Genomic DNA, 23,765 nt, shown 5'->3' on the forward strand with positions numbered 1-23,765 from the left:
TTTTCTCCAAAATTGGTCATACTTGTAAGGATTTTCCTTCTAAAGAAACGCAAAAAATGGAAAAACACAGTTGTGTTTCAAAAATTTTAGAATTTTTAAAATCGATTGACATCTTTAAAATCTTAAAATGATGTCATGCTATTTTTTAATTTTTGTCGTTGGACGCATCCACTGTGCAGTGGCACCTTTGCATTTTATGAATCTATATATTTGTGCAATATAAACTTTCTAAATTGTGGGGACACTATTACTGATTAACTGAATATCCCGTAAAACGATCTGGCAATGTTTTCTATAACCAAAATTCCAATACAGTATACGTATGTATCGTGTAATAAGAATTCAACAAAATTTACAAATAGTTATCCCATAAATATAAAAATCTGATGTGCTGGAACATATCCACAAATTCGTATGGTATATCCACCGAAGATCATGAATATTAAGAGACCACAACTGTGAACAAGAAAAATTAAATCTTTCGATGTGAACAGGCAACGAGAAACACTTTAAAATCAATAAGAAATCTTTATTAATTTACGAGACGCTTGGTTTGCAATGTTCCCTTTCAGATAGAGATGCTAACCAAGATGCGGGAAGTCAGCAGAAAAAAATGCTTTATATAGACCGATAGTGGAATATTCAACCGACGTTTAATTTGGCCATATGGCATTTGGTGGTTGCTTGCTCACGTCCAAAGTAAATTGGATTGGACGGTGATGATGTCTGTCTCTGTACCTGGTTGCAGGTCTGTCCGTCCATACACATGTTTCAACACAGTTTGTGTGTTTGATCGGCTTTGGTCAGCTTATCCTTAACCGAGTTTTTATTTTGGCAAGAGTGCTCGTGAATGGCTTAATCGAATTATTAACAACAACAAAAACCGATACAAAAATAAAAGTGAACAAATTTCCTTTACTTGAATGTCCAACTTTGGCCAACTTCAAACATTTGGTAAGGCATTGCCGTGGAAATTCTCATAATGATGTCCATCATGATGGGCATTATCATGTTTTACAGGTACAAAATATCGTAAACAACAACTTTTATGTCTTCTTGAGTGTGAGTTTGGTGTTGTTTATGATAAGCCATGCTTAAACAAAATGCGAGCCCGAAGAATAAAAACATCGTTGATGAAGATGCTACCACTAAACAATGAGGGGCAGCACAAATTGAGACTGCCTTTTTTGGGAAGGGATGTGTAAAAAGGCAAAACCGCACCGAAAAGAATTCACTAACCAGCGGCAGCAGATCCATTGAGGTTGTGTCTTTGAAGAATAAGAACAACAACAAAGTGGCTAATATAGCAAGCAACAATCATTGTTTGTATGTTTTGATTTATGAACATTGGTCAGCATAAGGAGCCCTTTTTACACTTTAACTGCCCCCAAACAACATATTTTCAATTCACTTAGAAGTGACGTCGGTTTTAGGCCAACAAGAATAAAACTACAACAAAAAATCAAATTATCATTAACCCAAAATAACTTCATTGAGAGTTCGGGGAAGTGAGATTGAAATTGGTTCCCTTTTTGTACTTGTTAATTATTTCATTTATTATTTGTAAGACCGACGTAATGTAAACTGATTATCTTCTGCTTCGGTAGGATATTCCAATTAATTGCATTACAAAATAATCAGCCGAAACATTTAGATTGATTTTTGATTAACTTCACTTTCGACATCAGTTACGGTAGCACGGCGCGGTTGGTTGTTTGGAAAAAATCATTTTTCAAAAAAATTAATTTCTTGTTTCACATTGACAGTTTTGTTGAGATATGTATTACTTATTGTTTGCAAAGTAATTCAGCTTAATCTCAGTTTTGTTGTTTTAAATATCTAAAGTTATCTAAGCAGTTTTAAACAGATTTAAATCGATCATTTAGATCAATCTGGAATCTTCGTCACCTCAGCAATTATGTTTTTGTGTTCGTATATTTTTTCACCATAAGAGCGGCAATATATCCCGGAATGCCTGCTCCGAGCTTTTTGTCCTTACCGGGATAGAGAAGAACCCCGAGCCATTAATCTGCTCCGTTTGCACTTCCGAGGCTGTTGTGGTCTTAGCCGCCTCCAGGACTACGGCGATAGGAATTATGTTACTGCTGCACCAGATCAGATCACCAATAACAACAAACTACCCAGAGATACCAGATCGGTACTATCACAACTCCGATACCTGGTATCTCCAAGTATCTATACAGTTATTTTTCACTCTTAAACCCTGGCATCTCGGATGAATTCCCTAAATACACCGCAAATTACGAGACATCTCTTCGCTTCGCTTCGCTCTGCTAACCGAAAAAATCGCACACCCGAATCACTAAGGATACATCCAGTTGAGGCCGCCCGTTTCCTTTGAATGGATGTGAATGCTTCAATGTCCTCTTTAATTTAATAAAACAAAAACAACAACAAAGGTTCGTACGAGAGGAGGAGGAAGACTTGCTTGACACTAGTAAAACATACATGGAATATATAGGGGCAGCAGTAAAGTGCGGAATGCCAAGTTAGTGTTGCTTAATGTGTATATACCGCCGATGAATAGTTGTGCCCCGCACTATATGCCGTACATTAGTCGCTTTTGGATGTCATTAACAGTCTGTTTCTAGGGACCTCAATGCTCATCATGAGCATTGGCATTCCGTCGTAGGCAAAGACCAGATGGTTACAGCGTGGGCGAGCATCTTGATAGCTCCACATTTTGCACGGTGAACGAATACGCTCCCACGGGGATAAGAGAAGATTGCCACAGCTCGCCAGACATCGCCATTTTTGCATCCGGTCTGATAATAACGCGTCTGGCATCCCGTTATTTCCCTTAGCTCAGACCATCTTTCGATCATCGTTTCCATTAAAAGACCTCAAGACTTCATAATCCCTGACAACCGTACTTTTCTGAACCATAACAAGGCTTCAGAGGGCAGCCCACCCTCAGATCCTTGGGAAGCTGAGAGAATTTTAAGAGACATCACCCCAGCTGCAGCTTCTTGCTACATACATGCTGGTCGAATACTAGAGTTGGGCAATCTAGTTCACTGAACGGTTCGATTTTTCTCGTTCCTTTTATAAAAAGGAACTATTTCCTTAATATCGTTCCTTCGTTCGTTTGACATTTAACTCAAATATTATTTTTGGTTAAATCGCTCCTTTTGGTCAATCGTTCGTTCTCATGTCACGCACAACCCATCACATACACACAAACAACAACCCATCACGTCAATAACTAACAAAATAAAATAGAAACAGAATAGAAAAGAACGTATGAATCCGTTGAACAAAAAGAACGTAATGAGCGAATAGAACGAGATGGACAAAAGGAACGAGATGAACGAAGGGAACTATGTAAACGAACGAGTCGGATATCGTTCCGATCGTTCCAGTCTCGGAATAGTTCCAATGAAATAGTTCGTTCTGGTACTAAACAACCCTATCGAATACTCGAAATCAGACCAAATTTCCCAGCAGAAGCGACGGGACTAGCAAATGAGTGTATAAGTTTCGTCGTACGAACCTTGATGACCCAAGACTTAAGGCCTCGACACATAAGAAGCATGGCATTCTTGCTTAATTCATATCTGGTAAATGACTAAAGACCAAGTTCGACCTAATTCAAATGTGATTCTGAAATCATTTTTTTATGTCGATCTTGGTCTTTAGTCTTTTATCAGATATGACTTCAGCATGAATGCTATGCTTCTTAGGTGTCGAGGCCTATAGGGAACTTCTTCTTCTTAAGCATAAGATGAAAAAGTACATATACCACCTGAAGGAATACAACATCATGTTTCTACAACCAAGATTGAGTAAAATGCAGGCAACGGTTAAATCACTCTCGAATCCGAAAAGGAATGGTAAATAAACGCGACAGTAACAGATCCGAAGAGGTACGCATGTTATTTTAACTGCAATTTATAGAACACCCCGAAAGTGATAGGGTGGAAAGGAGTATGCTACACCTTATAAAAGCCCTCTCAGCTGAGGAGATACCAGCACAATTTACGATAAACTATGTTGCAGATATCATCGGAAACTCGAAATCATATAGAGCGTTGGCTACATATGGAACCTCAATGATAACACATAAGCAACTGGACGAACACGGAGTTGAGTATTTAACAAGTGTCTTCAATCTTTCGTAAACCACCCATATTTTACACCGAAAAAAATATTTCAAGAATTTTTACATATTTTCGTTTGTGATGTAGCTTTTCCATACTGTACAGGTACCTCACATAAGATACATACATGTGCAGTTTCTTATATCCAAACAAAAGCCACTATTTTTTCAAAACTATGTAAGATTTTCATGTGATGCAAAATCACTTTCCTGTTATTCCCTACATTCTCATCGGTCTCATCGTCACACCATCACATTGACAATGTATCAGCGAACCACAACACAACCCCTACCATGGTCTCACTATTACATTGAAACTATCAATAAACCACACACAACAACAACCGCTGTTGTTAGTTAACTGACAAACCAAACAACTACAGTGCGTTTGGTGTCGAAACAACAAAGTTCGTATAGTCAAATACTTCGCAACTATACATTTCTAATTACTTTAATATAAAGGCAACATCTAATATCTTAACCTAGTGCTGATGGACTCAACATGTATGTACATATGGTTCATATTGTTCTGCTATGCTTACAAGACGATAACAACTACAGTGACAATCTTTAGAAGAAACGGTAAGTTACAATAATACAAAATAAAAGAACCAATAAATAAAAAGCAGCAAAATTTGTCTCTGTTTTGTTTGGTGGTGGTTGTTAGTCAATAAAAACAAAACAAAAACTCGCCAAAATTGTTTTTTTTTTAATATCTCAAAAAACAGTATTTTTATACCCTCCACCATACTATGGAGGGTATAATTAAAATTTTCATTTCATTTGTAACACATCGAAATATTCATCGGAGACCCTATAAAGTATATATATTCTTGATCAGGGTTAAATTCTAAGTCGATCTGACCATGTCCGTCTGTCTGTCTGTTGAAATCAAGATACAGCTCGCAATTTTTAAGATAGAGCTTTGTGATTTGGTATAGAAGTTTCTATTACTCCTAGGATGTTTGGTATTGCAAATGGGCTATATCAGTCCACGTTTTGATAAAGCCCCCATAGAACGGTACCTCCCGATTTTCGGTATTTTCAAGTTTATAGCTTCATTATCCCACCGAATTGGCTGAAAGTTGGTATTAAGTCTTAGTTGGGACTATAAAAACTTCCCCCAGATTTTTGTGTGTATAGGTCCACGTCTTTATATAGCCCCCATAGAACGGTACCTCCCGATTTTCGGTATTTTCAAGTTTTTAGCTTCTTAGCTAGTCTTCGTTAGGGCTACAAAACATTCCCCCAGAACTTTGTCTGTACACGCCTTTATATAGACCCCATTTGAACGGTACCTTACGTTTTCGGTATTTTGAAGGTTTTAGCTTCATTATCCCACTGAAATGGCTTAAATTTGGTAATTAGTCTTCCTTGGGGCTACAAAACATTCCCCTAGAATTTTGTCTGTATAGGTCCACGCCTTTATATAGCCCAGATAGAACGGTACCTCCCGATTTTCGGTATTTTCAAGTTTTTAGCGTCATTATCCCACCGAAATGGCTGAAATGTGGTATTTAGTCTTCGTTGGTGGTATAAAACTTTCCCCCAGAATTTTGTATGTATAGGTCCACGCCTTCATATAGCCCCCATAGAGCGGTACCTCCGAATTTTCGGCATTTTTAAGGTTTTAGCTTCATTATCTCACCGAAATGGCTGAAATTTGGCACTTATTCTTCGTTGGTAGTATAAAACTTTCCCCCAGAGTTTTGTCTGTATAAGTCCACGTCTTAATATTGCCCCTATAGAACAGTGCCTCCAAATTTTCTGTATTTTGGAGGTTGTGGCCTCAATATTCCACCGAAATGGCTGAAATTTGGTAGTCTTTATTTGGGGTATTAGAACATTCTCCCATAACTTTGTCTATATCGGTTCACGCCCTCATATAGCCCCCATAGAACGGTACCTCCCGACATTCTGTATTTTGAAGTTGTTAGCTTCCTTATTTCACCGAATTGGCTGCAATTTTGGTATTTAGTCTGGGGTTATAACATTTTCCCCAAAATTTTGTCCATGTAGGTCCACGCCCTCATATAACCCTTATGAACGGTTCCTCCCGATTTCCGGTTTAATCAAGGTTGTGGTCTCAATATTCCACCGAAATGGCTGAAATTTGGTATTTAGTCTTCACTTCTCCCATAAATTTGTCTGTTGACATCTTCATATAGCCCCCACAGAACTGTACCTCCCGATTTTCAATTTGAAATTTGGTACTTGGTCTTCGTTGAGGGCATACAACTTTCCCGCAGAATTTTGTCTGTATAGGTCCACGCCTTCAGATAGCCTCCATAGAACGGTTCATCCCTATTTTCGGTACTTCGAAAGTAAGACCTATTGTTTTGGTCTTCTTCATAAACGAAATTAAACTAATTGTACCACTTTACTTCAATACAACTCGTGGTGGAGGGTATAACAAGTTCGGCCCGGCCGAACTTAACGTTTTGTTTTGCTTTATGAAAGGCGTTCTTGAAATGGAGAAATTTGATTCTTGGCAAGACTTTATGAACACTATTCCTGAAATACAGACATTTTTTTCTGTGTACCACATGCCTGGAAAGTTGGCAGGGCGATATCGCTACCGAAGCCAGGCAAAGATGCCAGCGGAGGCGAATCATACGGGCCGATCTTCCTCTGGTCACGATGAGAAGTCGAAAAAGTGTATGTATCAGCTGGTAAGCACCACATGACTAGTTAAAGAAAATAGGAACTTTAGAATCTATGTGTTTATTTCCCACGTATAAAAAGGGGCTACGGCAGTATAGTTTTTAACTACGGGGGATTAATACTTCTTTTTTATCAAATAGACTATCTTATAGTCATTGTACTCTATTTTCTCGAACAACAAGTCTAAAATAAATATTTGTTCTTTTGTATACATTGTTCACACTTTTATCGTATCAGACGATAGTTTGAAATTCTACAACATTTAAGTGGGCTTCTTTTGACTGGTCATATGTGAGATTAAATATTCATACTTGCAACATTGTTGCTTTCATATTCATCCACCTCCATAACAACTGTATTTCAGATTGATTTACTTTGTGGCTGTCGACACGTTGTCTTTGTCTTGTGAAAAGCCTTCTTAGTGGAAAATGGAATTTCCAAATCAAGTTCTTGTTAATATATTCAAATTGAAAACTACATCCGCTGCTGGAGTCAATAAATAATGTCCAATAATTATAATTGCTCCAACAGTGAATGACACTTTTAAGTGATTCGATTATAACTGATTTCCACCTATTGTCAACACCTTTTTTCAATTTCTTAATACAAAAGAGAGAACTCGTTTGGTTGTTATGTTATGATCGAATTTAGAAAATCAATTTGTTGCTATCTTTTTTTCTCGCCCTAGAATTGGAAAACAACATTCCGCCAAAGGCATTCATAAATATTTAATTAATAAAACTGTCATATCTTAGATTTTATTTGCTCACTGGGATACTGAAATAATCCTTTTATTTATGAACACGGTGAACATAAGTTTGTTCACATTCAGATAATGAGCGTGAAACCTAAAAAGATATGTCCAATCATTTAATGTGGTTCAAATCATTGAGCAATCAGCCTACATCTTATCTTTCTCAGCAGGAAGATTTTGAGTTGAAAAGAGAAAGTTTTCTTAAAAAGTAAGAAAAAAAAAACGATTCTACATCCATTGTCTTGCCAATGAACAAATGCCATGAATGGGTGTCAAAACGTAGTTTAAACATGGCATTGTTATCACTGACTCTGAAATTTTGGTAACAATGACGACATTGCATTAACAAAGTTGTGTTCTGTGGCAATTCAATTTTCTATTCATGGTTTTGAAATATATTTGTACGCTAAAATAGTATTCAATGGGAGATTTGTTTCGTTGCACAAAACAAAGAAGCCCAATTACAAAGAGAACCTTAGTATACGAATTCTTTTTTAGCTATCAACAATACGACATACACTTTCTTACATGTTTACAAGCATTGTTAACAATTAAATATTGCTTCATAAATATGTCTGCAGGAATTCAACAAAATTAAATAAGATATTTTGATTTAGAATGTATTTATTAAAGTAATTTACCCGAATTTAAGCCGAAAATAATAGGTCGAAAATCTAAAAATCATGTTTTAGTACAAGTATAGAATAGAGAACACATTCTTAATGAATAGAAAAAACATTCTTAATGAAATTGTATAAATAACCCTCACCGATATTAATCGAGAGCCAACATAGACTTATGACCTTTCGTAGAAATGTTGCATCTGAGGCAATACAACACCTCATATTCAGCAGTGGCAAAAGTGCTTAACGTAATGATGTCTTTATGAATTGAGTACATATTTTGAAACATGTAAAACTCCTCTTGAAGTTATGTCGTACTACGTTGGATTCCTAGAAAACTTTTCTTCTAGCTTACAAGATCGGCCTGTAGAGAATTTTCGAAAAATGCACCTTTGGCCCCATACATATTACAATGGAAACAAACATCGGTGGCACGGGGTAACGTTAACCGATCGCCATGAAATCTTCTATACTTATAAAAGAGTTGAGTAATGATGACTCACTGATTCACTGACTGACTGATAATCACCGCCCAAGCTAAACGGCTGGAGCTAGAATCTTGACATTTTGGGTGAGGGTCACCCTTGGTTCGAATAGGTCAGATAAGGCTGGGTTTTTTGAAATTCGAACCAGAACGGTACGAAAAGTACTAAAAGGTACTAAATATGGTACCATTTGTATTTGCGAACCGGTAGAGCTCGAATTCTGAAATTCGGAGTGAGGTTCACTGATGGAGAGTTAGAAAGGTATACCAAAGGGGTTTTGGAAACTCGACCTATAAGTGTACGAAAAGTAATAAAAGTAACTAGATTTAGTACCATTGTATATTTTGAAAGCACATACATAGCTAGAATCTTGAAATTTGGTATGGGAATAAATGATGGGAAGTGATAGTGATATAAGAAATGGTTTTGGAAATTGGTACTTATGTTTACGAAAAGTACTAAATGGTACTAAATTTGGTACAATCTTGATTCGGATGAACGGATAGAGCTGTAAATCTAAAATTTGAATTTAAGATTACTGTTGGAGTGTAAGATTGAGATATGGAGGCAGTTTTGAAAATTCATATGTGTATGAAAAGTACTTAGTAGTACTAAATTTGGTACAATGTGGATTTGGGTAAACGGATAGAGCTGAAAACCAGCAATTTGGAATTAGGATGCCTGTTAGAGTGTAGATGAGATATGGAAGTAGTTTTGGAAATTCGTACTTATGTGTACAAAAGTACTAAATTTAGTAACATTTGGTATTATATCAACTGATAGAGCTAAAAGCTTGACATTTGAAATGAAAATCAAGATTGAGAAGTAGAGTTGTTACATGGAGGTGGTTTTGGAAATGTGAACTTATGTGTACGAAAAGTACTATATGGTACTAAATGGTACTACATTTGGTACAATTAGGATATGGGCTAACCGGTAGAGTTGGAATCCTGAAATTTGGACTTAAGATTACTGTTGGAGTGTATGGTCGAGATATGAAGGCAGTTTTGGGAATTCGTACATATGCGTACGAAAAGTACCAAATGGTACTAAATGTGGTACAATTTGGATTTAGGTGAACGAATAGAGCTAGAAACCTGAAACTTAGAATTAAGATTACTGTTGGAGTGTAGGAATGAAGAAGTTTTAGAAATTCGTACTTATGGGTACGAGGAGTACTAAATGGTACCAAATTTGGTAGAATTTGGATTTAGGTGCTGGAATCCTGAAATTTTGAATTATGGAGGCAGTTTGGTTTAAGATTACTGTAGGATTGAAGTTTTCGAAATTCGTACTTATGGGTGCGAAAAGTACTAAATGGTACCAAAATTTGTATAATTTGTATTTGGGTAAACGGATGGAGCTGGAATCCTGAGATTTGGAATTAAGCTAACAGTTGCAGTTTAGGACTGCGGCAGTCTTAATTGTACCAAATTCGGTACAATTTGGTCTTAGTTGATCGGATACATTTAGAATCCTGACATTTGGAACAAAGAATGCTATTGGAGTGGAGGATTGAGATAGTTTTAGAAATTCGTACTTCGTATAATGGTACCAAATTTGGTACCATTTGTATTTGGGTGATCGGATACAGCTATAGTAATGAAAATTGGAAATAAGAATACTATGGGTCAGAAAATTACTAAATAGTACTAAATTTGGTACAAGTTGGATATGGGTAAACGCATAGAGCTGGAAACCATGAGATTTGGAATTAAGATATCTGTTGGAGTTTAGGATTGAGGTAGTATTAGAAATTCGTATTAATGGGTACTATGTGAACTAAATGATACCAAATTCGGTACAATTGGGTCTTAGGTGATCGGATACATTTAAAATCCTGAAATTTGGAATTAAGGTTACTGTTGTGGTTTAGGATTAAGATATTTTTGGACATTCGTTCTTACGTGTACGAAAAGTCTCAAATGTTACTAAATTTGTTATAATTTGATTTAAGTGAACGGATTGAGCTGTCATCCTTGATATTGGATAATTGTACTTGCACATTGTACAAAATTTGGTATCTGTTGGTGTTTGTTAAAAATATAGAATTGAAATGAATTTTGGTATCAGGATCACTGTTGTTGTGTATAATAGATATTAAATTCGATATAGCTATAGGAATAAAGGTGGAATTCGTAATTTTGCTATTATAGTCACTGTTGCTGTGTAGGGTTGAGATATGGATGTGGTTGTGTAAATACGTACGTTAAGAATACGAAAAGTACTAAATGATACAGAATTTGGAAGAGGTTTTGGAAATTCGTACTTATGTATACGAAAAGTATTAAATAGTAGTATAATTGATTTTAGGGGAATATGTAGGGCTAGAAATTAGAATCGTGGTTGAGATATAAGGAGGTAATTTTATAAACGTATACCTATGTGTACAAATGTTATAAAATTTGGTACCATTTTGGTATTTCATAAACGGATTTTTTAAGCTTGTATTAGGGTCAGTGCTGTTGTTTAGATTAGGAATCTTTTGAAAACGTAAAAATTCTGAAATTTGGTACAGAGGTCGTTGTGAGTTGAGTTATGCAGGTTGTGTTGGAAAGTACAGAATGGTACTAAATTTGGTGTTGGTGGAAGCAATAAAGCGGAAATTAAATTACTAGAGTATGAAAAGTACTAAGGGGTATCAAATTTGGTATCGGGCAACGGAATAGAGGTGGAAATGATTATTAGGTTCTCTGTTAGATGTGGTGTTGGTCTATTGGTTTTATGTGAACGCCAATGTGGTTTCTAAACAATCCTTTACAAGAAGATTTTTAGCCCTTGATAAATTGAAATACCTCAAAAATGCACCTTTATGTAGCAGCTACGTCAAAGAGTGCACATCAAGTAAAATTCCGAAGGTTGAGTGTTTGGAAATTCTTACTGGAAGGGTACGAAAAGCACCAAATTCTTTGGTTATGAAAGGGTAAAACCAGAATTCTGAAATTTCCAACGTAAGTCACTGTAGGTATGTATCTTCGATATAAGGTCGTAGTTTTGGAAATTCGAATTAAAAGGGAAGCGATTTTTAGCGAATGGATGAAGCAATAAATCTGAAATTTAAGATTTGGGCGCTGATAGTGTGTAGTGGTTACATACTACGATTTCTTGGAAATCCAACTAAAAGCGTACGAACATTACTTAAATGAAATTAAATAGAAATTAAAATAGCTAATAGTATACAAAAATCCCGTGTTCATCATCAGTGTTGTTTAATTGTATTTTATTCCCTTTCCGCATACGAAGTAGCTGGCACTTTGCTAGTTATATATCGTCACCTGAAATGCCTAAAGACGTAACCCTCAAAGGGTTACGTTGAGGGTTACGTCTTTGGGCATTTCAGGTGACGATATATAATGTGTTTGGGTCAAAGCGAAAAAAAGTAGTTTCATACAAGTTTTTGGTCGCCCTAATGCACATATTCAGGCTTAAATAAACGGGGGTAACCATTTTGATAGTTGTTCAGCGCAAACATTTTAGATGATCACAGTATTTTACATAATTTAGGGCTTATGTTCCACTTTATCAGGAAGTATTGACTTTCCGACGAAAAAATTATATCTTGTAATCAGAATCACAAGGACAACCTTCTATGTCATTTTCAAAACAATCCACAGCCCTTAAACTGCACAAAATGTTGACATTTTGTGAGGTACCCAAAGGTGTTGCCGTGTATGGACTTTGGGAAATTGAACTTGATGTGTAAAATTTAGACCAAATCGTAGTAGGTAATTTGGACTTGGACCAGAAAAAATAGGCTGTTGTAATGTCCTTAAACTGCACATTTGCGAAAAAGTTTGAAATTTTGTGTAGTTGGTACTTCTGCAGATAATTAACGGCCCTACAGAAACAAATTAAAATGTTGGTGCAAACTAAAATTAGTTAGATAATCGCACTACAGATGTGACGTGATGGCCAGTCATAGGCTGAGGGTATATTTCTGTCGGAAAAAATTACCGATACTTTTTTGTCCGACGAAAGCAGTACCTTTAAATGAAGTGCTGCATTTTTTGCCGTTGCCGACAAAACTCGGTAAAATTAAAAGCTTTATTTTGGTCGGTAACATGTCGACAAATTTCATTAATTACTAAATGTGACCTTTTGGAAGCAAAATGCTCAAAAATGTATGAACATATTTCATTTCGGGGTAAACGGTGACTCCCAAGAAATACATTGTGTACGTCCCTGAAAGTGGGTACTCTACCATTGTGGTTGTGTACACGTTCAAAAATGATAAAATGTTTTGTCGGCTTTTCCAAGTTATTCTACATTGAACATAGCAATTAATGTATGCACGTCGTCGTTATGTCTGGCATTCGTAGAAATCGTCAAGTTATTTGCCAAATGTGATTTTTCCAAATTAGTTAGAAAAAAATATTTGAACAAAATGTGTTTAATAACAACTCCACGTGATGATAGTAAATATTCTATTTTCAATATCTACACCCCACTTTAAACAATCTAGCCGTAATAAAAAAAAAAGAAACACCATTACTGCCTTTAGAAACGTTAGACAAAGATGTACGATTTGTTCAAAGCTTTTTAATGTTGACCGAGTATTTGTGATCCAACTAATTTTCTCAGCATGATATTCACGAGATTCGTGGAAATATTAATTTCATGGCAATTTTATTGCTTATTAATTTTTCAACATTTTCCAGTAGTTTCTCGACCAACACTCGTATAAATTCTAAACATCTGCGCACTCAAAGTGCGTAAATATGGTCGATGGCTTGTTTGATTTCTGATTTCGCAGTCAGTTACAGTGGTATCAATATTTTTTAGTTATTTTAAACTGTAATGGAATGATGGTTTTATTTTATGGTGCTAATTTACATAGTGGATGATAGCTATCAGCATCATTCTTGGTTATATCTTCGTCCCTTTCTATTATCAAGCTTACACCGATCCCTTTGTGGTGTTATTGGGAGCTACAATGGCAATGACATACACATTTCTTCTACTTTCATGCTAAAATTGGAAATTAGATTATCTTCGACAAAGAAATGAGAACGATGGACAAAAACATGGAAGTTAGCAGTGCCAGGTTTAAACACCTCGATATACATTAGGGTACATGACTGTAAGTGATTAAGCTACAAGAAATTAAATCTGCTTTGTCTGCTTGTAGAAAGACCCCTGCATCTAAAGTTTTGTAAAGTGTTCGAAGTATTTTGTAAAGTGGGATTTTGATTTGACTTTGGCTTTAAACTGCTTACTCAATTTAGTTCTTCTTCCCATATGGTGGTAACTTGCTAATGTATACAATTTATCAGCGTGTCGACTCCGGTATTGACCCACTCGGCTTTTAGCGTATCGGCTCCTACTGCTGAGCGGTATAAATTCAATATCCCTGTACCAAAGTAGTTTCCTAATTTATTCACTGGGAGTTACACTATCTGCAACCTGTGGACAAGAGTTGTGCCGAATGAACTATATAGCACTATGTAGTTCACTACGCAGTTCCTTCTTCTTCTTTATTTGTTTATTCGATTTTCGAATATTAGCAATCATACAATTACATAGTTTCTATTTTCATTAAATGTTATTTATGATTTGACTAAAGAGTTCTCTATTTCGTGATGTGTTGATAAGGTGGTCTGCGTTATGATATCCGGTCCATTGCTGTATGTTCTTGAGCCAGGTTGTTTCTTTTCTACCTCTGGAATTTCTACCTTCTATATTTGCTAGGAGAATTAATTGGAGTTGTTTATATTTGGGATTCCTCATAATGTGTCCTAGGTATGCACTCTTTTGCTTTTTAATATGCGTTGTAAGTTCTCGGGTGCGGTTCATTCTTCTGAGAACCTCTTCGTTCGATATGTGAGCTGTCCAGGGTATTTTTAGTATTCTTCTGTAAACCCATATCTCAAATGCCTCGAGTCTTTTAATGTCTACAGCTTTAATGGGCCAAGTTTCAGCTGCATATAGCAATACTGACCAAATATAATTTTTAACGAATCTTGTCTTCGTTTCAATGTTTATGTTATGGCTTGTTAACACGTAGTTCCAATGGCCCAAATATGAACAAACTGCGTATACGTAATATCACACGTTAGGTTTTATGACGTTACTCATACGTTTTGGAACTAGTACAGTAAACTAGGAGCTAGATTACCCAACTCTACTGTGGACACTATCTTAGAGGGATACGAACGGGTTAGAGGGATACGAATTTTTATAAGGAGCTCTGACTAAAAAGATGTTTGCAGTCGATCCTGCTGACAGATCAAGCAGAAGGTACCACATTTCGTCGAATAAGGCAGAATATCAAAGGGAAAGAACAAATCCTGTCAAATGGTGTAATATCCTGAGAGTTTATATATTTCATTTCCAGCTAATGAAGTGGTAAGGATACGATTTTACAGATATTTTCTAATTAATACCGCAGGATTGATTAATTAGGGACACTTCAGTTCCTCAAACCGTAAAAACTTCTACTCCAAATATTTATAAAATTTTCCTCGTATCTACTGTGCATAGTTTCGTCTAGCGCAGTGACCGCTAGCATTTGTGTTTGTGTGCGTTTTGTTGTTAACCTGTAAATAAAGTTATAAACGAATGAAACCTAACTGACAAATGAAATGCGTGGAACAATGTACAATGTGGACTCATGCCGAGAATTTAAGTTCAGCTTAAATTGAGTTGAGCTGAATTTAGTTGAATTGAGCCGACATGAATTGACCGAAACCAAATGAGTGTCGTCCATGTGTGAATATCTGTTAACTGCAGTTTGTGGTTGTATGACCAATACAACAAACTGGACTGGACACGTACAACAAAAACAACAATACACTTTGTTAAGCGTTGAACTGGTTAAATTAATAGTGTTATGATACGATTGTTATTATTTTATTATGATTATGAATTTAATATATGTGAATATTATGATATCGACTAACTAACTGACTGACTGACCAACCAGCCAACACACCACTCGTTCAGCGTTCCGACATTCTGAAACAAAAGAGGAAAACAAAGATCTCCTGAATGTCTGGTGGGATCACAAACCGGGAGTTACTTTTTATCGATTTTAATATTCTTCTCATGCCGTCTGGCTATGGGAGTTGTTGACCGAGATTGAGACGGATGATGATGACGACGAAATGATGGGGAAGAAGCTGTGCCTAGATTGAAATGTATATTTGGTTAGTTGTGCGTGACTTGTGAACTTTTTTCGTGTGTTTTGTTCATTTCCTTCTTTTATATTTTTCTTTATCGCTTACTTCAAATTGCTGTGACGTAGTATTTTGTTTACTTGGAGGTTTTTGTTTTATTTTTCATCGTTGTTTGATTTCTTTCAATTGGATTTACATGCAAATAATACCCTCTGGGTATTCAAAATTTTTGGTTGTTTCACACGTCTATTATTTATTGTTTTCCAATTGGATTTTTATCATTTTGTTATTATAAAATATATTAACGAATTTGATTGAAAATCTAGCCGATTTTTATCGCATACCTTTTAATTGAATTTGTATATAATAATTTAACAAGCTTTTTGAGAATATGTTTTCGAGCTTATGGAGTTGATATTGAGCCTTGTAGTGAAATTCTGTAACTCATTTTTCAAGTAACCGACAAATATCGGTAAAATTCAAATGCTTCGGTAATTAACGATAATTTTCGGTAAGTTAGCAACCAAAACAAAGCTGTTGCTATATCCTACCGAGAGCAACAGTGCTGTATAGTTAAACCGAAACCCAAGAGGATAGAGAAAGATGTGAAGGCAAAGGAACGTTCGAACAATATCAAGACTTAAATATTGCACGGCCTATGAACAGTGTCACGATCGAGTAGACTTTTTATACCCTCAGCCTTTAGGCTAGAAAGGGTATATACACTTTGATACGAGCAAAAATGTGCCTAATAACGTAATATTTTGTCCAAACTTAGTTTAAGTTCGAAGATGGGCCATATCGGTCCAATCCTTCGGCTACCTTCCCCACAAAAGTTCAAAATTTGTCTGTAAAATGGTGTGAATGATAACTCTCGAAGGGAGCAATCGATTTGGTCCAAACTTTGCACATCGTATTATTCCTTCTAGATATAGATCGGGTTCTAATATGGAGTATATTGGTCCACTCCTTCGGGTACCTCACACATAAAATTCGGTTAAAGTGAAGTTTAAGAGCTCTTGCGGATCGTTTTAAAATTTGTTTCCGTAAGTTGTCCTTGTGGCTCCCTTTACGACGGTACAATTTTTTTCTTGTGCAAGTCCATACATCCTGAGATATTGGCTTTAAAGTTCCAAGAAACCCTGACGACACCAACAAAAATTACAAATCCGCAAGTAATTCTTGCAGCGAGTTTCTGATTGGTGCAGGCTTTGCACATCATATTATTTCATCCAGTCATGTATCAGGTTGGAATATGGACTATATCGGTACACTTCTTCGGGTACCTCCCACACAAAATTCGGATAAAGTGAAGTTTAAGAGCTCAGCTCGGATCATCTTGATTTTTTTTAGACTCCCTTTATCACGGTACAATTTTTTTCTTGCGCAAGTCCATACTTCCTGAGATATTGGCCTTAATGTTCCAAGAAACCCTGACGGCACCAACCAAAATGGCAAATCCGCAAGATAATTCTCGCAGGAGTTTCTGATTGGTGCAAACTTTGTTTTATCCAGTCATGTATCAGGTTGGAATATGGGCTATATCGGTCCACTCCTTCGTACCTTCCACACAAAATTCGAAAAAAAGTGAAGTTTAATCGCTCCTCTCGCATCGTTTTGATTCTTTTTTCAGTAGGTTGTTCAAGCGGCCTCATTTTCAAAGGTACAATCTTTTTCCGGAGTAAGTCAATACTTCCTGAGATAATGGTATGGTCCAAGCACCAACACCCTCCCGCCACATAGTAGAATGGCTATTGTGCAAGATACTAGTAACTCTAAACCTTTTTCAAAATTTTCTTTTAAACTTAGTTAAACGTAATTTAATATTTCGGGTCCCTTATGAAGAAGTTTGGTTACTAAAATGTTTGGTATATGTCAATGATTTGATATAGGCCCACATTACGATACATACAGATTTTAAAGCAAACTCGTGATACAAAATCAATATATGTTATATACGGCCTAATTATTGTGTTTGGTTATGTTTTTTTTCAGTGGCTGAGGGTATATCTTTGTCAGCACAGCTGACTGACACTTTCATACTTGTTATAAAAAGTATTCAATATGGACTAATTCAAAACCTGTTTTCACGAAAGTTCTCCATCACAAATTGTCAACATAGGTCCATGTTTTGGTATAGCCCCCGATACCGATTTTCAGTCATTTAAGGCTTTTAGTTACATTTTTAGGGGCCACCGTGGGGCCACTGTGGTGCAATGGTTAGCACGTCCGCCTTGCACTCAGAAGGTCTTCGGTTCGAATCCCAGGCCAAGCAACATCAAATTTGCAACGGTGGCAAAATTCACCCTCAGTAATGCTGGTGACATTTCGTGAGTATTTCAGCCATGAAAAACTTCTCTACAAGTGGTGTCGTAAGAAACCCCGTCGGACTCGGCGATAAAAAGTAGGTCCCATATCATTGAGCCAATATGAATCGGCGTGCACTCATTGATATGAGAGAAGTCTCCCTTGTCCCTTCGGGGATGTTGTGGGAACATATGTATGTAGTTACATGTTTTGACCGAGCTACCTGTTATTTGACATATGAGGTTCACAGTGCTCACAAAACGTCTCCATCAAATCTTTCCATCATGTTTCCATGTTTTACTATAGCCCCATATAAAGGTTCGTATCGATTTTCGGTGTTTTGAGGAATTTAGCTAATTTTTTTCGATACATTTTCTGACACATTTTAGGAATTTTGGGTGTCCGTGATCAATAAACTTCTCCACCTAAAACTTTGTACGGGAAAGGAAATTAATTATTCCATTTTAGTTAAGAATATTCTATGGCGGAGGGTATAAAAAGTTCGGCCCGATAGAACTTCACGATGTTTTACTTGTTTATTTTTCTCTATCAGGGCTTCAGTTGATATCACCGACGTAGCCCGAAATGATTTTAGTTCCCATAGAATATTAGCTTATGTTACACATTTTTAATTTTTGAGTAAAATTGTAAACTGTTTTAAATTGTTCAAGAAATATGTAAAGTAGTTGGAAGCATTACATAGAATTATTTAACTACATTGGTATACTTATTGTTCAGCATATTTGAAAATATAAAAATAATGAACAAGTTAGGCTTTTTGAGCAATTTTATGCATAGTTCTTGTTAAGTTTTAAGGTGTTGTTTAAGCGTTTAATCGGAATTTTAGGCTGACGGTGTTACTGGGTTCAAACAATACGTTTATTTGTATTTATTGAACGTTTGCTTGTAAGTTCAATACTTCGGCTTGGCAACATCCAGAAAAAAAATTTGCGACATTTTGTTTTTGAAGTTTTTATAAGAGCAATTCAACAATAAAATGTAAATGTAAAATGTAAAACCGTTGCTTAATCTTTGTGGTTTTAAGTGTTTGTATATTTTCTCTAACACGTTTTTATTATGAACTATTTTGAAATTCATTACAATTACAAATTCTTTATTATGTTTGAAATTTGCTACTCTTCCACCGCAGTGTCGTAAATGTCTATTGGACAAAAGGATTTTTCTGTCGAATTTTTATGTTTTGTTCGACCTTTCGAATGTTAATAAAATCAAGATTATTAAGCTTGAGGTCAATGTTTATATTTTATTAGCTGACCCTGGTGCGTTCGCTACCCCGAATAAGGTAAAATATATTTTGACAAATTTATTTGTAGGCCAATTTTCGTCACTCATTGCAACTTTCATTAAAATCGGGTATATAAAGCGAGTTTGGTGCAACAAATACATGAAATCGGAGGAAAATATATATGGGAGCTATATCCAATTCTGAACCGATTTTAAACCGATAGCCGTAGCCGCTAGCTATAAGTTTATTATAATTTTTAATTGTAATAAATATTAAAATAAATAAATAAAAAATGTACCGATTTCAAAATAATTTGAAAAATTTATTTGTAGACCCAATTCCGTCACACATTCCAAATTTCATTGAAATTGGAAATATATATAGTGTGTTTAATGCATAAAATACATGAAATATAGGCAATATATCCGAATGTGAACCGATTTCAATCTTAGACCGATTTATTTCTAGACCAAATTCCTGCACACATCCAATATTTGGAGACATTATCTGTTACCGTTCTATAGATATTTGCATAAAAAATCTAAATTTTTGGAGGTACCTCCGATTCTGATGCTATATCTCCGGATCAACGCTGAATTTCAGAAATGTTTATAGCCTATGTTACTTTCAGGCCATGTAGTGATATACTCTGAAAATTTCAGGAAGATCAGTTCATCGGTTTTTGAGTCCATAAACTTCAAACAGACGTACAAACATTTTTCTACTTTATATATATTGATTTATTACAGATTATTTCCAATATTTCAAAATTACAATGAATTTCATCTTCAGAGATTTTTCTGGCGATTACTCTTTGAATAAAACCAGAAGAAAACGTCAAAGAAACCCACAGCAATTGTATTTTGGGAAGTTCTTTCAATGGATGCACATTTTTAGAAATGTTAAGTTTTCCTGCTTCGGTAAAGGACCTTGTGACGACAAACGAAATCTAAAAACTGATCGGAAACAGGTTGTTCTTCGTCAAAATCTCAACAAGTACCAGTCGACTTCGCTGACAGGAATATACCCTGAGCCTGTGTGAATTGAAACTTTCAGCTATAGACAGATCGAATAGGGGCTACACAGCCAAAATCCTTAAAACCAAAAACTATGTATTAAGATATTTTCAGAAATTTGTAGCCATTTTCGGACGTATGAACTGGCAAACAAAATATGGACTTGTATGATTGATCGATCACAAATGTTGCGGAGAAGGTATGGAGAAATGGACCGGACCGACGTAGTTCATTTTGGGAGTAGATCTTATTTTGGAAGTCATTTTGAAGGTTTGTGAGGGAGGTACCCAAGTATAGCCCATTTTCGAGCAAAACTAAGTTTGGAAAAAATATTACTAAATCCAAAGTTTGGACCAAATCTGTTGCTCCGTTCAAGAAAACTCGGGCATACCACTTTAGCTTAAATTCTTGAAATTTGGAGGAAAATACCAGAAGAAGTAGACCGAAAAGCACCATTTTCAAATTTTGTATATATAAGGCTCGCTGAAATATTGCGATAAACAAAGTTTGGACCAACGCAGTATCCGGATCTAAAGTTGTCGTGCACACTAGCCACTACACATGATTGCCTTAGGTGTTCTTTACAGTTTTCGGGCCATTTTCTCTGGAAGTATAGACTTGCCTCTGATTAACTTGTACTGTAGTAATAGGGGCCCCGAGAACACTTGTTGCAAAAAAGCAAAGCGTTTCCAGAGAGTTATCTTTATTTATTAATTTATTTATTTATTAATTTATTTGAGGTCTTAAGCTTACACAGCTAATCCAGGGAGGTCTTAAACTACACTTCGCTGAAAATTTTTGAAATACTCTGCGGAAGTTTGCCGAAAGAGTAGATCGATACGGCCTATCATCGAATTTGATCAAAATACCACGAAGGCCAAATTTTGGACCGAATCGGTTGATCTGTTTGAGAATTATCGTGCTCTCCAGGCAGATATCCAAACGAACGGACATAGCTAAGTCGACTCCAAGTTTACTGAAACAGATTTCTTCCAAACACACTTTGGCACTAAGGCCATTATTTCGATGTGGCACATTTTGGCTAAAGGCTGAGAGTATAAAAACATGTAGATTGGGAAAAAATTGTGTTTCAGCATTTTTGCTAAAAGAATCTATATAGGTATATACCTTGGATTGGGCGACATAGTTTCGTTTAAAAAGAATTTAGAACTGGATTCCAGAGAATTTAGAACTGGATTCCTGGTCAATTTATGAGAAGATCCAGGATAGGAAACCAGAATTTCTATAAGTGAAGTCTGACGATTGGACGCCAAAATTAGTCTATTGACAGATGCACGATTTGGCGACAGAATTTTTCATTTACATAACCGCGATTAGGTGCTAGAATTTCTTGAGGGATAGACTAACTATTGCTCAGCATTAGTTCTCGGCCTTCAGAAATTCTTTGTGATAAGTAGACATCGGATTTTTGCATATATGTGATAATAATAATGTAAAGATATTTGAAAATTAAACTTTATGATATTTCTAAGGTTTTCCGATTGTATTCGCTTTCTTTTGGTCTTACCGAAGTGACATCACTGAATTTCATAACATTCACTGTAGTTGTGAATTATTTGATAAATGATACGCCCAAAAAGATATGGGATTATTAATATATTCATTGTTTTGACCATATATTAACTGCGACATATTGTCAAAAAAGTTCTAAAAACAAGATAAAATTGGCCAAGAAGTCTTACGCCATTTGAATTAAAAAATAGTAATGAAAATTATTTCATCAGTAGAATAAGTCTAAAATAAGGTTTGCATCTTTGCTAAATATGACATTTTCGCTAACATGAACTTTCAAAATTTTGGTCAGGTGGGCCCCCCCCGAAATGAAATCCTGGCTACGTCCCTGGTTGATATTACATGCCGATGGAGGTTTATACAGATGACTTCAGTCATAGGTCCTCCAGTAAATGGGCTTCTTGGGAGTCGCTGATGGTTTTTTCGTCTTATGTGACCCTCGGGGGTTTAACCTCCTGTGTGTTTGTGTTTTACTTTGAACTAGGCGGTATTTGAGACGTAATACATCTGTCTATAATATTTGTCAAACAGGCCAAGGAGAGATCATTGAGCCCCACCACAAGGAGTGTGCCATCCTCTTTCTCCATCCTGTGGAAGTCCTTCCACATCTTCATGTCTAGTTTTTATAGCCAATGGCTTCGAACATGTGTTCCGTTTCGAATTTGATTCCATATCAGCCTTTCTCCCCAGCTGTAATTTGCCACCTGGGGCATACCTTCGTTCTTTTCCAAACTCACTGTGTCGCCTTCTGCCAAAGGATTCTCTCATCTGCTTGGGTCTTGACGGGGTAACTCGTTTTCTTCCTCAGTGTTCCGATCTTCTGGAGATCTAATCGTCTTCGTCGCTTCCGTGGAACGGAACGAACAGTTTTTGATCTCTTGCTTCTGATATTTTGTGATTCCGATTTGTCGGATTCGGAATCTACTTGTCCACAATGATTGGTTTCTTCCCTTTTTTGCCGTAGTTTGTGTGCTTGTTGCTGTTACTTCGACTAAAGTTTCTGCGGTTTCTCCCTTCGAGAGTTATCCTACGTACTACCCAGTTTAGTTGGTACCGGCAGGCTTTTTTGAAGATTTAGGGCCAGGAAGTATGGATTTGCCCTTGGCAAAAAGTTGCCAGTTCGTAAATGTTCAAAACGATCCGAGATGAGCGGTTAAACTTAATTTTTTTCTCAATTTTTTTGTGGGAGGTACCCCAAGGACCGAAGGGACCGATATAGTCCGTGTTCAATCCTAATACATGGCTAGATGAAATAATACTATGTGGAAAGTTTGGACCAATCAGAAAATCCCTGCGATAGTTATCTTGCGGATTTGCCGTTAAGATTTCTTGCAGCTTCTTCCTCGAGCGAGCATGGACTTGCCCACGAAAAAATTGTACCATCGTAAAGGGTGCGGCAAGGACAACCTGCTGAAAAAAATCAAAACGATTTGAGAGGAGCTCTTAAACTTGAGTTTTTTTCGAATTTAGCGTGGGAGGTACCCGAAGAAGTGTGCCATATTCGAACCTGATCTATGCGTGGAAGTAGTAATACCATATATATGCAAAGTTATAACCAAATTCGGTTACTCCCTTCGATAGTTATCGTGCGTACCATTTAAGCGACTTTTGTGGGGAAAGTACCCGAAGGGGTGGACCGATATGGTCCATCTCCGAACTTAAACTAAGTTTGCACAAAATTTTACGAGCGCTAAATTTTTGACCCGATCGCTTCCTTCGTTCGAGTGTTATAATGTGTACTATCCAGCCAGACAGACATACGGATAAACATTGCTCAATCGACTCCAAATTGTCCGAAATGGATTTCGTCCAAAACATAAATGGGGGTTTTACTTCTATGCGGCACATTTTTGGTCGTATCAGTTTTTTTATATAATTGATATTTTTCAAATTGCGTATGCC

The sequence above is a fragment of the Musca autumnalis genome, unplaced genomic scaffold (assembly GCF_047663935.1).
Source record: "Musca autumnalis isolate F117 unplaced genomic scaffold, ASM4766393v1 scaffold_3, whole genome shotgun sequence".
Classification (NCBI taxonomy): domain Eukaryota; kingdom Metazoa; phylum Arthropoda; class Insecta; order Diptera; family Muscidae; genus Musca; species Musca autumnalis.